Below are 14,289 nucleotides of genomic sequence, written 5' to 3'. Positions count from 1 at the left end.
TGTCATGATGCTGCCTCTTCCCACCATGAGCCAGGAGCACCACACCGTCAAACTCTTCTCCAGGAAAAATACTTGCAGGTGTGAACATCAGCAGTTGTCCTGGTAGTCTAGTTTAGAAAGCATTTAAAATAAGCATTTTAAATGTACAACCGCTCTGTGCTGGGCTCACACAGCAGGAGGGAAATTTCAAACTGGAAGTTTTTCTTGCAACAAATTACAGACTCTTGAAGATGTGGATTGCAGTGGAAACCCTGATAACATGTTCACCATAGCAGGGACAAGTCAATATGGTGTGAAACAAAATCCCTCCTAAGCAAATACTCATGCGAACATTTTCTGTTATGTCAGCCTACACCTGGGATATACTAGTGTGTAGGTATGTACATCACTCCACTGAACAGCAGCAGAAAAAGGAAAAGAAAAAAAGAGAGAAAAAAAAAAGAAAAAAAGAAAAAAAAGCCCTCAAGTATCTGTTATTTTGGAACACAAATCAAATTGCAGAGAATTTTTCTCAACAGTGGTTTGGTCCCCAAAGCCGTGTTGTTGCTGTTACAGGTTGCAGTGATGCTATCAGAACACAATTCCTCTAAATATTTCCTTTTCCCTCTTCCTTTATTTTAACAAGCTGTCTCTAGTTACAGTCCTTTGAACTGAGTAGTCCCTTCCTATAACTTCAAATATTTGGAAACACCTCAGTGACATTTCAGGCATCATTTATTGAGGTTACCCATTTCAAGTTTTCCCCCCATCCCCAGGTTCCTAGCCATTGTCACACCCTCTCTGTTACTCCAAGCAGAAACTGCCCTAGACAGGACCCTGGCACCTAGCAGGGTGTAGAACACCTAGCAGAACAGTCCTGTGAGGGAGGATACTTTCTCTCTTCTCCATGGCAGACGTAGTCCAAAAGTGATGCTTGTTTTTTGAGCTACTGTATCCCATTGCAAACTCATCTATTTCGTGCTACTTACTAACTCCTACACTACTTAAAACTTCTTCCAGAATTTCTCCCTCTCAGGGACTTTCTGTGCTTTGGATGATCTTTCCCCAGATTCAGTAATTTTCTTCTCTGTCTTACATTCAGGTGGAGAACGGCAGCAGAGGGGTTAAGGAGTCTTGCAATGATCCCAGTCTTGAGGGCAATTACCTGTGTGAGCCTGAAGCAAGACCCAGTCAGCCCAACTAGCTCCTCATTCATGCTGGGAAGGCTAACACAATTGAATGCGATACCTTTCTCAGACACAACTGAAGAGAGAAAATATCACGCGTTAGATAAATTAGCCTCATGTACCACCTTGGTTAGTAAAGGTTTGACCTTGATTTGTCCACAGTCTAAGACAGGAAGGAAAAAAGTCAATGAGGCTTAACGACCCTCTTTCCCTCCCTGTCCCCTTTTCCTACTAAGGATCAGCTGTGAATATCCTTACCTTGGTATCCTTACTTGGTATCCTTACCAAATGACTAAGTCACATCCTAAATAGACCACTTCAAACCCTAATCTAGAGGCAACCAGCTGTGGTGCAGGCTATAAGCCAAACAGTAACTGCTTGAGTTTACAGGAAGACAGTGTTCACAATACACCATTACATATTTGTTCATCAAATTGGGGGTGGGTTTAACATTGGTTTGAAGCACACAATGCTGATCCCCATTAGAGTATCTGGCTAAATGGACCATACGTGTATTTGATTAGATTGCAGACAGTTCCGATGGTCCAGACAACTCCTCTAATGAAGGTCTTGCCTACCAAATGGACCAAAACCTCATCAGCTCTAATGACTGGCATCAATCCCTCCCTGCCTTTGTTTTCACAACAGTGTCACAGTGCTTTCCATATTAGTAACTGAGGATCTAATGACTGTAATATAGAAATAATTACAGAGTTATGGACAAAGCAAAAATTTTGTTCTATAAATTATTTTGTTTTTCTTTTTTTTTATTCAGAGCTGGTTGATGTGACTATCACAAGACTTTTATTAAGATCTCGCTTAAGAGACCTAGGAGGAGAGACATAAGAGGAGAGCTAGTTCACACAGCTGGTGCATGTGTTTCTATCCTATAAGCATTCTTAGAAAGCAGCAGAGGAAGGGATTTGAGGATCTTGATTACTAAAACAAAACAAAAAATTAAGGAATGGTTCTCTGTGCATGTGTCCAAAGAGTATTAGAGGAATTCTTTGTCAAGAAAGTGCATTTCTTTATAGCAAACTTCCCACTATTGCTGTCTATCTATCTGAGGTGTTGTAATAACCTCTACTTCACTGAAGCTTCCATCCACAGTTTTCAACAGAAATAGGAGTCAGGAAGCCCAATTTAGGAAATTAATCTACACCTTTGCCTGTGCAGAAACTCAGACTGGAATACCATTCCTCTTCAGGAGCTTGCATTAAAATGTGCTGGCAAGAGGACAGAAAGCAAGTATTCATATCAGTGCAGGTAAACCCTGAAATTTGGAATAAAAATACTACCGAAAGAGCAATCTTTTGAATACTATACTGGTCTCATTTAAAAGCAGAGGGAAAGATAGAATTTTAGCACATTATTAAGGGGGCATGGAGAGACAGCTTTCATGTGACATGGAAGGCTACTCTAATCACCAATGTCCAGCCCCTAGCAACCAATTCATCTCTCTTTCAATCTAGCTTTTAAATGAAAGGTGCCTGCACTTTCTGAAGTTATTGGATGGTATTCTGACAATAAAGTTAAATTGCACAAGAAGTATCTAGAATATTTCATCACGAAATCAATGTGCGTTATTTTAAATTTTGCTTTCTTCCTCATAACTTGCAAACACACAGAGAAATCTGTGAAGGTTTGTGTTCAGTGAGAACACAATTTCAAAAAGCCACTGCCTCAAGGAAAATACTGAAATACATTCTAAGATAGAAATAATTCTATTTATCAATCATTTTTCTTCCTCACCTCTTTGCTATTTAGAATATTTGCATGAAAATAGGATCTTTATTTCCCAAGAGTTCATCAGCTGCTCCTGCTATGGTATAATTTCCATGGATACCAATAGTATGCGATGTTGCAAACATACAACTAAATGATAAGGAATAAGGAAGAGAGAAATCAACTCCTTTATTCTTTGGCTATGCTTTTGAGTAAGTCCATAAACAAAACCTAAAGCTTTGTCTAATCGATTCATCACCCACACAAATAACCCTCTCAGTCCCTCTCCCTTCCAAGCCCTCTTGGCACAAATGTCCCTGCTTATTTAAACGTGTTCAGTCTTTCAAATATTATCTGCTATCAATGAGAACAAGACTCAGAACTTTAGAAGATGACAGAGAAAAAAAGCCATTTTAATTTGCAAGTTTTTTTAAGCTGAACTTTAAAACTTGCTAGTTCAGAAATTTAAGTGGTAGATTTCTCCATTTAAAAAAAAGTCTTGGTAAGGTATTACTTTCAGCAAAATGACTAGCAAGAATTATAGATATAATAAAAATCAATCTAGGAAGGAAGGAAGAAATAGCAAAGAGAACATCATGTTTCAAAATGTATTCGGTTCATCAGTAGGTACAGTAATTTAATGCAATGTGCCTTCACAACTACACAAGATTGAGTTACTTCACAGTCTGAAGTGGATTTTGATACCTACGTATTGTTAAAAATCATTTGAAGAATATGTTATCTTTGGTTTAAAGCCATTTCTAATAACAGGTTTTGGATTAACAAGTTTTCTCATCTTGTAACTATACAAAAAATATTTTTCAGATAAGTTTGATCAGACCTTAGAATCGTAGAATGGTTTGGGTTACAAGGGACCTTAAAGATCATCTAGTTCCAACCCCCCTGCCAAGTGCCTGCAGAGGCACCTTCCACTACACCAGGTTTCTCAAAGCCTCATCCGACCTGGCCTTGAACACTTCCAGGGATGGGGCATCCACAACTTCTCTGGGCAACCTATTCCAGTGCCTCACCACCCTCAGAGTGAAAAATTTCTTCCTTATATCTAATCTAAATCTGCCCTCTTTCAGTTTAAAGCCGTTACCCCTTGTCCTATCACTACATGCCCTTGTAAAAAGCCCCTCTCCAACTTTCTTGTAGGCCTCCTTTAGGTACTGGAAGGCTGCTCTAAGATCACCCTGGACCCTTTTCTTCTCCAGGGAATTCAGTTTAGCTTAGAAATGTCCAGAAGCAAACACCAGAGTAGGCAGAGAGAACTGTGGTCTCCATTCATCCAGGGAACCCTGATGTGACTCACAGGCAAGTCCTTGCAATATTTTGATGCAATGGTAACATGCGTGACCTATAGAGATGCAGGAAGACAGTCGTAACTATAAAGCCTTTGCCATGATCTATGATCCCTCTTTCCAATATCTCGGAGGCAAGGAGGTATTTCACAGGGAAGCAAACACACACACATAACGAGATCAAGAAACTTGGCCAGAGTCAAAGGTAGAGTTGGGAACAGAGCTACAAAGAGAGGTCCCACAGGAGAGCACTAGCCACCAAGTCAGAGTCCTGGCCCAAGGATGATCAGAGCACAGCAGCCAGCAGCCCCCGGAATGTCTCACTCACTGTTTTTCTTCAAGCCCTAATAGCATCTCCCCCAGTGTCTCTCAAGTCACTCCTTAGTTACACTTTCCAAGCGAAATCAAACTTCTCTACCAACAGCTAAAAGTTCCTGAACCCCTCGGAGTCCTCCTCACTTTTGCTTGTATTCATCCCAGGCTCAGGTGCGAGCTGAGGGGCAACTGCAAAAAGCCTCCCTGCACCTTGCAGGCTTCTGCCTAGTGAGCCCCTTCACTAGCAGAGAAGAAATGGATGTCAACCCTGAGCACGGCTAGAGGGAGTGCAATTTCAAGTTTTCACGTCCTCCCTTCTGATACAGAAGGTTCAATGCAAATATGAGGCTGGGGGTGATGCAGGCTGGCTGCTGCTCAGCCCCCACGGCAGGCAGAGTGTCCTGCGATTTTGTGCTCTTCTCCCAGAAACTGAAATCCAAGGTATGCATACCCTGCAACACACAGGGGCAAGGCTCCATGTATGTATTTTCTGTTCATTCTCTGCTTCTCAGTAGCCTTAACATTATCTCTGGGTAGATATAAAGTTTTTTTTAATAAAAAACCCAACTTTGCTCATCTGTCAAGTCTCATTGCCTGACATCAAGGAGATCAATCTGCCTTCCTTAATCACAACTCCTGGCTCTTTCGAGAGGCTTCCCGTTTTAGATGTTGGTCTCCTAAGCTCCTCTCCACAGCCTGTCTCCCCTGCTGCATCCTTCAACAGATTTTTTCAAATCAGAACAGACAACCCATCTAGGCTGACATGCTTTTTGCAGTGCTCGCTGCTCACATCTGAGTGTTCCTACCCAATCTGCCTGCATTCCTGGGCAGCACAGCGGAGGAGAGCGGGGACGAGAGGTGTCTGCTACATGTGTATAGGCATGCATCTCGGAAAGGACTGTCTTTCTGTAGTCGGTAAAAATGACATGGGTGAGGAAACTCAGAAACATTACTGCCAGATAGTTTTAAGCACTGAGACCAGAAGATTTCTACGGGGTGGGGGCAGAGGGGGGTGGGGAGGGGGGAATAAAAGGAAACCAAGAAAAGGCAAAAAATCCCCCAGACATTATCGGAATCTGCCCTCTCTTTTGGAGATTTTTCCTTAGAAAGAAAACACGTTTGGGTGCGTGAACGCATGACCTGCTCTCTTGAATGCCAAATTCTCAGAAACATCATTCATCTTACTAGATATTCCTCCTCCGCCTGAGGTGAAGTCAGTCAGGACTGCGTGCTCAATGCTGGTAGTTCTGCCTTCACTTTAAAAAGTGGTCAAAATACGGTAAAGCTCCAGTCCTACACAGTTTTTTCAACTTTTATAGGGAGCTACCCACTGGAGAAGACCGTGACCTGAAACAGCTCTCCTTTGCTTTTCCCCAGTCCGTTCCACACGTCCCCATGGGACATGTAAAAGAACACCTTAGTTACATCAGTCTGAGCTAAAAGTGCATTTAAAATCAATCCAAGTAGTGCGTAGCCCCAACTTGAGGGCAGAATCTCAAATTGGAATATTTATTACCGAGCTGTAAAGCTGTGTTTTCGCAGACTTTGTCAGGAAGGCATCATTTGAATGCCAGTAGGGACATCAGGCTCCATCTCTTTATAGACCTCAGGTCAGGAAAGGATGTGAGCACATCGTCAGCCTTAGCCCCACTGACTTAAGAGATAGTTAAGCACACATTTCACATTCTGTCATGAACAGGAAATATGTAGTACTGTAGTCACCTTAGCTGCAAGGGGAATACACACCCTTACTTAGACAGGCTACCTGGCTCACTGTAAAGGATGGTTATGGCTTTTCTTGCACATTAAAGCTATGATGAACAGAAAAGAAAAGGAACTGGTCAGAAGTGAACAATGGGATCTGTCTCGTAAGGTTTTTGTTCAAACCAAATGTATGAAGGTACCATTTTATTATGCCTCACAGCAAGAACTATCCCAGACACCAGTGACCTTTCTGCAGGCTTATGTCAGTCCTAGGGGGTCTAGGATCCCAAAGGCCCAACCCCAGGGACTCAATATCCTGCTGGGCACTGACCTGGCTCAGCCGTGCTCACACAGCAGCATTTCCAGGCAGGGAGCTGAGCCAGCGTGAGCAATGAGGGGAAGAGCAGCAGGGACATCCCGTTTCCAGAGCCATCCTACCCAAACCATGGTGTCGCCCCAGCAAAGGACAAGTGTCCCTCAGATGGAGATGGTCACCATGGCTCTCACTCTTCTCCACACAACGTGACCCTGGAGAGGCAGCTCTAGTGGTGTAAGACCCCATATTTCAGGAAGGGAGAGTGTAAGGAGCAGAGACCCACGGCCCTGCCAGGTGAATGATGACCCATGCTGTCTCTGCCTTGTTCACGCCACTTCTGCCATGCAGCCCTCTCACTCACATCTCTGCAAATCTCTGGGGAAAAGAGGCTGTGGAAGAGATGACAGGGACTGCAGGAAGAGGCAGGGAGAGGATGCAAGAGAGCAGGGAGGGGAGGAGGAGGCAGCAGTAAAACCTGCACCTGGAAATCACCAGAAGCCACTGCACTGTGAAAGTTGTTGGTAAGTGTTATTTTCAGAGTAGAGGTGCTGAGTAGGATACAGTCATCCTCCCTCACAGTCCCCTGGGTTACCGTCTGTCCGTGGGACTCCCTCCCTGGAGCAGAGGCTGTAGTCCAGCAGCATGGAGCCTGCATAGCAATTTCCATGTACTCCCATGAACTAAGCCCGTGGGTTACCTCTGCGCTGACCCCTGAGCGGCCAGGCACAACAGAAGCATGAATGAAGCCTGCCAGTTTCTAAAAACAGTGACTCTAGTTAGCACAAGAGAAACATATATTTTCAGCATGCCTGTTCCCTAGGCACTTTGAAAAGCTCCTTCAGTTTAGGACAGGGTCGTCTGACATGCTCAGACTCTCCACTCCCCTTCTCGCTCCAGCTTTTTCTCCAAATCAGAGGGAGGTTCTTTCCCACCTGGTTTCCAGACAGCTCCTCGAAGGGTCTGATCGGTAACAGACCTCTTGTGCAAACACACGCACGACAGCTTCCTTTTCTCTCTTCCTTTCATCCTCAGACTTAGCATCCCATCACAAATTTGTTTTGCTGTCGAGGACTTTCTAGTCTCCCCTGTCCCTTTCCTCAGGACAAGTCACCAAGCACCAGCCAACACTCTTTTAAGGTGTTTCTACACCTAACTAGCTTCTGGCTTTTCTCCTCCGGAAGATAGATAATGTTAACAGCAACAGGTGGATTCATATAGACTAAGGCATTCATGATGTGGCTGTTTCTTACAGCGTAATGTCCCCAGCTGTCACAGAAACATTTTTCCCCCCATGAGATTTAAAACCAGAAAGAATAAATAGGGTACCCATCTCCAATATAATTAAGTATAGTCACCCTTGAAAAGAGGAATACATGGAATACAAAATCCTGGCATCTGAATGTGAAGCTCTTTAGCAAAACTTGTCAGCACTTTGAGAAATAAATATGAAAACCGTACCACAAAATACCAGATGGATTATTATTAGTATCCTTAATAACAGTACAAATATTAAAGTGCCATATTGTTTACAACACAAAATTAAAATTTTAATTTTAATCAGTCCTGTTTACCCAGCAACATTCTGATTAGCAGTCAAAGTTGATTGAACGGTGGAGTGAAAAAAACCCGCTCACAAGATGCGCCACACAAAAAAAGACTTCAGCACGAGTCAACAAGCAGCAACAGCGGAGTTACACAGCCAACTAAAGAATGTACCCAAGTCTCTGGCAAACCGAGGCACAACTTATGCCACTGAAGCGGTGATTTGAATATATTTCGTTTCCTCTCCTTTGGTGCAGGGAGCACTTCTGAATATTTGCATGGCAGAATTGAAATACACATTAGCTTGCAACAATGAAAGAATGGGGAGATAGAGAGCACAGAGCAAGAAATCCCAGGAAACCATAGGCAATTGCTTCTTTATTATGCATATGTTGCTGCTGGAGCACATTATTCTCATTCTCCTTAGGGCACCCTTTGTTAAGAGCACAGTAAATAATGTCAACAACTAAAAATCCAGCACATGCAGCTTGATTTTTTTTCCTCCCCCTCATATTTGAATGAGAGGGAGTGCCCTGACAGGGGCCAGATTTTTCAGCACAAAACTTGAAGTAGCAGTTTCCCGTTCCAATCCCTACTTCTTAATTCCTCATTAAAAAAGAAAAAAAATCAGGTTGAGACATTAAACAAATCACTGTAATTCATGCACCCTGTCACAGATTAAGTGCTCCCTTTCTACTGCACAGTTCAGAGAAAGATGGTGCCCTTCTTGTTGGTTACTCGGAGCGACAGGCAGCGGTCCTCCCACCACGGTTATCTGGTGGTGTCTTCAAGGCATGGAGCTGCCCAAGGCACCTTCCTCCTGGGATACCTCCTCAGCAGGGAAGGAGTTCAAAGCCCAGCAGCATCAGTGCCTTTGAAGCATTCAGATGACTTAAATCCCCTGCTCCTGAAGATGAGCAATGTTAGGAAGCAAGCTGCTGCCATTAAGCTTCTACTTCAGAAAAAAAAAAAAAAAAATCAAATGCTGCACTCTTCCATAGCCTGATTAAGCACACGCTTCATTAAAGCTTTTGCTGTGTTTAACTGAGCTGTAAATGCCAGGAAGACTGTTGGGTGTTTTTGAATGAGGTAGAGACTGTTCACAAATCCTTTTTTTTCTTTCTCTTCCTACCCTGCCTCTTCCCCATTTCCTTCAAGCCAGAGAAAGTAAATAGGTGAGTTAAGAGTAAAAGGAACAGAACATGGATTTAAAGGTTTCATATAGGGTTTCTTAGACAGTCAGCTCTGTTTAATGCTCTTGCACCGTGTGCCTTTCAGTAGTTCCCAAAGCTGGGAACATGGAGCAGATGCAGACTAAGCACTTGAAACAGGTTTTACCCTTCTGTTCTCAAATCAGAGAGAGCTTTACATTAGATAAACCCAGATTTTAAAGGGAAGGGAGAGAGGAATCTGCTAGAAGAAGCTTTAGTGGTGCAAACCCTTTGAGCCATCACCACTAAAGAGAGAAAGAGTTGGTACCTCACACTTTCAGCCTAGTATTATATGAATCCTTTTCTTACCTACAACTGAGAAGAAACAGCTGCAAATAAATGGCTTTTCAGCTGTGGTCACTTCTGTACTTCATCCTTAAGCACTCCCAGGGTAGCAGAAACCCAAGCCAGCCCTGTTGGATTACTAAATCAACTAAATCAGTACTGATCACTGCTCCTTAACGAGTCATGCTGCTCCACAGCAACCCCCAGACACCCCCACAGCCCACCTGCTCCCCACAGCCCCAGCTGCACCTCGTAAACTTATCCCAGGCTCCCAGGTGAGACCTGGTCCATCTAATTGCTGCTTCAGGGCGATCAGGCGAGGCCTCTGCACTTTGTCCTACCTCACTTGCATAAAGATGCCCATCAGCCAGCTTCAGAGAAGAAAGCTGAGAGTGGCAAGTCAGAATTTTTTGTTTACTTTGCTTGTTATCAACAGCTTAAAATCTCTGCAAGATTCATTTTTGGTAGCTGATGAACTACTGGAGCTCCTGCAGTTGTGTACATGGAGCTTTCAGGCTGAGTGATGCACCAGAAGAGCTTCGTATTGCCAGTGTTGTCGTAGGCTGTTTTGGAAACCAGAACGATTGTACTGGTCACAGCATACTTTTTGGTATCTTTGTGTGCTGGTTTTGGCTGGGATAGAATTAATTTTCTTTGTAGTAGCTAGTATGGGGCTATGTTTTGGATTTGTGCTGAAAACAGCACTGATAGCACAGGGATGTTTTCATTATTGCCAAGGCCTTTTCTGCTCCTCATCAGCAAAGTGGGCTGGGGGGACACAAGGAGTTGGGAAGGGACACAGCCAGGACAGCTGACCCCAACTGACCAAAGGAATATCCTGTACCATATGACATCATGCTCAGCATATACAGGTGGGATAGGAAGTGGGGGACATTCAGAGCGATGGCGTTTTTGTCTTCCCAAATAACCATTGGGTATGCCAGAGCCCTGCTTTCCTGGAGATGGCTGAACACTCATCTGCTGATGGGAAGGAGTGAATGAATTCCTTGTTTTGCTGTGCTGGCGCATGTGGCTTTGGCTTTACTTATTAAACTGTCTTTATCTCAACCCATGAGTTTTCTCACTTTTACTCTTCTGATTCTGTCTTCCATCCCACCGGGGTGGGGTGGGGGGAGGGGAGTGAAATGTGAGTGGCTGTGTGGGGCTTAGTTGCCAGCTGGGATTAAACCAAGACACTTTGTGAAAATATTCCTAATATACAAAGCAATAAAATGCTCAGTCAGTGATCAAAGCTTCAAAGATGGAGATTATGCTCTCGTTCAGTATGCCAGCCTGTGAAACCACCCTTTCTTAAATGAAATTTATGTAAATAAGATTGCCAGTTCCTTGGGTTCTCTGACAGGGGAATGGAATAATATTTAGAAGGAAAATCTAGATGATGGCAGGATTTAGATTAAACCTTGAAGATAGAGTTATATTGAACTGGATAGGATCTCAGCATTTTATTTGGATGTGATTTCTTCCACCAATTAATGCTCCTGAAGTAACTACCAAAGCACTCCCCAGAGTCTCCTTTCAGCTTCCTGTATTGGATTTTTCAAGCAATCCCTAATGAAGCCTCAGCCTGCAGTCAACTCCCTTTCCCCTGGCAGGCTAGAGCGGTGGTTTACCACGAGAGTGGTGCTGGTGGCCACAATGGGACCTGTGAAGTTTCACGTTGGTGAGCCATTAGGCTCAAAGAGTCGGTGGTCAGTGGTTCAAAGTTCAGCTACATTAATGTCTGGAGGAATGGGTTGATGGAAACACCATGAAGTCCTGCACCAGGAACAGAACAACTCCATGCTGGCTGGGTGCCCACTGGATGGAAGGCACCTTGGAAGGATCCAGGTGGACAAGAGATGAAGTGTTCTTGTAACACAGGTGGCTATCCACACACCAGGCTCTACTAGAAAGTGTGTAGGCAGCGGGTCAACAAGGTGAGTATTCGTGCTCCTCTATTTAGCTTCTGTAAGACCATATCTGGAGTAGTGTCATCTTTGGGCTCTCCAGTATGAGACAGACAGTGAGGGGACGCCAAGATAGTAAAAGGATGGAGCACATGATGCATGAGAAAGGACGAGACCATGGCATTTGTTCAGCCTGGAGAAGGTGTGGGAAACCTAACTGCTGACTTCAGCTACCTAATGGGTGGTCATACAGAAGACAAGACAGACTCTTCTCAGACATGTACAACAAAAGGACAAGAGTCAACAGACATAAGCTGTAGCAACGGAAATTCTGACTGAAGAAAAAAGAAAAAGACTCAGTGAGGGTGTCAGCGAGGGTCAAGTATGGGAATGGACAACCAGAAAGGCTGCAGAATCTGTTCTTGGAGATACTCACCTGGACAAGGCCTGAGCAAACAGATCTAACTTGTAAGTCAGTGGTGCTTTCAGCAAGGGGTAAGACTAAATGCCCTCGAGGTCCTTCCAGTCCAAATGGTTCTATTCATCTTGAACTTAGGCTTCAGGAGCAGAAACACAGGTTACTGTATTTACTCATTTTCTTTGTTTCCTCTAGCAACTATTCTTTATTTGGAAGTCAAAGCACTATCTCCTGAACTATTAAAAAAAAAAAGCAAGAAGCATACGGGTTTCTAGGCATGCACACAAAGTAGGGGTCAAACCTGCTTTAAGATTTGCTCTAAAACATTAACCTCAAACCAAGCACATGCTTAGAGTTGTGCGTGTGCTTTTTCCCTTTACAAAAGTTGCTCTGGAAATTAGGGAGCCCACTCTCTAGCCTGAGTCAACTGACAGCTGCTCTGAAAGCTTGTACATGGGGCTCTATCAGATAAAAAATTGATCAGAAGTCTAAAATTCGATCATATTCTCCAGTACTGCTCTTTAGTTACACAAACAAGAAAGTCCTGGGGGAAAAAATGAAAAAGTCTTTCTAAAAAATAGTACATTCCTAAAAACACCTGGACAGTGGTTCAAAAAACTCCTGATTTTTTAAGCACATTACACATTCCCATTATTCAAGGCTTGACATAAAAACACTTAAAGTAACCAGCATCACAATGCATATATCTTTTAAGTCTGAACTTAGATCAGCAATTATCTATGAAGAAAACAGCAATTTTGCTGCCAAAACCAAAAATTCTGTTTCTTCTCTTCTCTCTTGGGAGAGGCCCCATTGTCAGACCAGTATAACTAAAAATGCTTCTACTTCTTAATTCAGGCCAAAGAAAAAGATGTGCATAAGCTGTTTTGGTGACATTTTATTAAAGTAATTTTTCAGGTTTCACCCTCCCCCTCCACATATGTGCAAATTTCTTTTTCTGGCAGTAAGCCACAGACCAATTTTGAGGTGGAAAACAGTCGTAGGAAAAAAAGAGAAAGTCAGAAATTACTTTATAAATGGACACATCTTATAATACATTACAATGCTCCCTTTAGTAGCCAAATGGTTCGTGAACATTACACTTTATGTAATATCACAAATGCACAAAATATGCTTTGCATATGATTGCAAAAACAGCAGCACTCTGGAGCCAAGCACATGGCTTAATATTATAATAATGAGTCTACTTCAATGTAGTGGATTTTAATAAGACTTTAATAATACTGGTATGAAGCCAAATTACATAATGTCCCAACATACGAAACAAAGCTTTTATAGAGAAAATAAAAGCTCACTGAAGTACAACCCCATTTAAAAAAAAAACAAAAAAACAAACACAACAACAAAAACAACCAGCAATGTTATCTAAACAAAGCCATTAGGCATATTTAATTTAAAAAAATCAAATTAGAGAAAAGGAACTGAAATCTATTCCCAGATCTCAAGATAAAATTAAAAAGGATATTATTTTAGGCAACATTTATGAAAATGAAGGTATTACGCCAGCACTGGGAAACAGGCTAACACCACAATTACCTCGTTTGGCACAGATATAGATATGGGTTGACTATCTCCAATTTCTCTCAAAGGACAAAAAATGATTCAGTTACCTTACAGGTTTATTTTAAGACTGAGCTATGTTGGATTGTCTAGAAACAGCTTAGACCAATAAAATAATTTCCATCTACACATGAAACCCAACTCCAAGTAGAAGTCCCAAAGGTAAGGAGCCAAATGATTTACTCCCTCAACTCCCTCTAATTCCAGAGTCTAAGGGAAAACAAGGACTTGAAAGCACCTGTCAAGCTCCGTCCAGCATGGACCATTATCAGAACAACTTCCTCTCTCCCCCCTCCCCATGTATGACAGTGTTAGATAGCAATTAAAAGAAAAATTAGTATTTCATTTGTTGGATAATGCCTGCAGAATATCACGCGTTCTTAAAGCCAAATAACCTTTTAAATATTAGTGTTATGCTAGTTGGAAGATTAGTATTTGCATGGATAATATTTTTTGTCCTTTATTAGGATCAACTATTTAGATCCACATATCCAATAGAGAGATCAACATATATTAGCATATTCCAATGTACTACTGGTTACAAGAAGTACAACTGTTAAAGCAAGTCTAAATCAATGCTGACAGCCGATCAGAGCGCGTGGTGATGAACACAGCAAGAATCAGAACAGTTTTCTTTACATACATTATATTGTCTCATCTACATGTCTCTAGACTTTTTAAGCAGTTTTGATAAAGGCATTAAAAAATTTTAAGTAGATTTAGATTCCACATGACAAGGTGAAGTGAGGGGGACGTTTTATGCCTTGGATTTCTTAGAATTCTACTTTAGCTACAGAAGCCATTAAAAAGTTCCA

The sequence above is a fragment of the Tauraco erythrolophus genome, chromosome 5 (genome assembly GCF_009769465.1).
Source record: "Tauraco erythrolophus isolate bTauEry1 chromosome 5, bTauEry1.pri, whole genome shotgun sequence".
NCBI lineage: Eukaryota > Metazoa > Chordata > Aves > Musophagiformes > Musophagidae > Tauraco > Tauraco erythrolophus.
The sequence above is the reverse complement of the archived record's forward strand: the minus strand, read 5'-3'. Positions refer to the sequence as shown.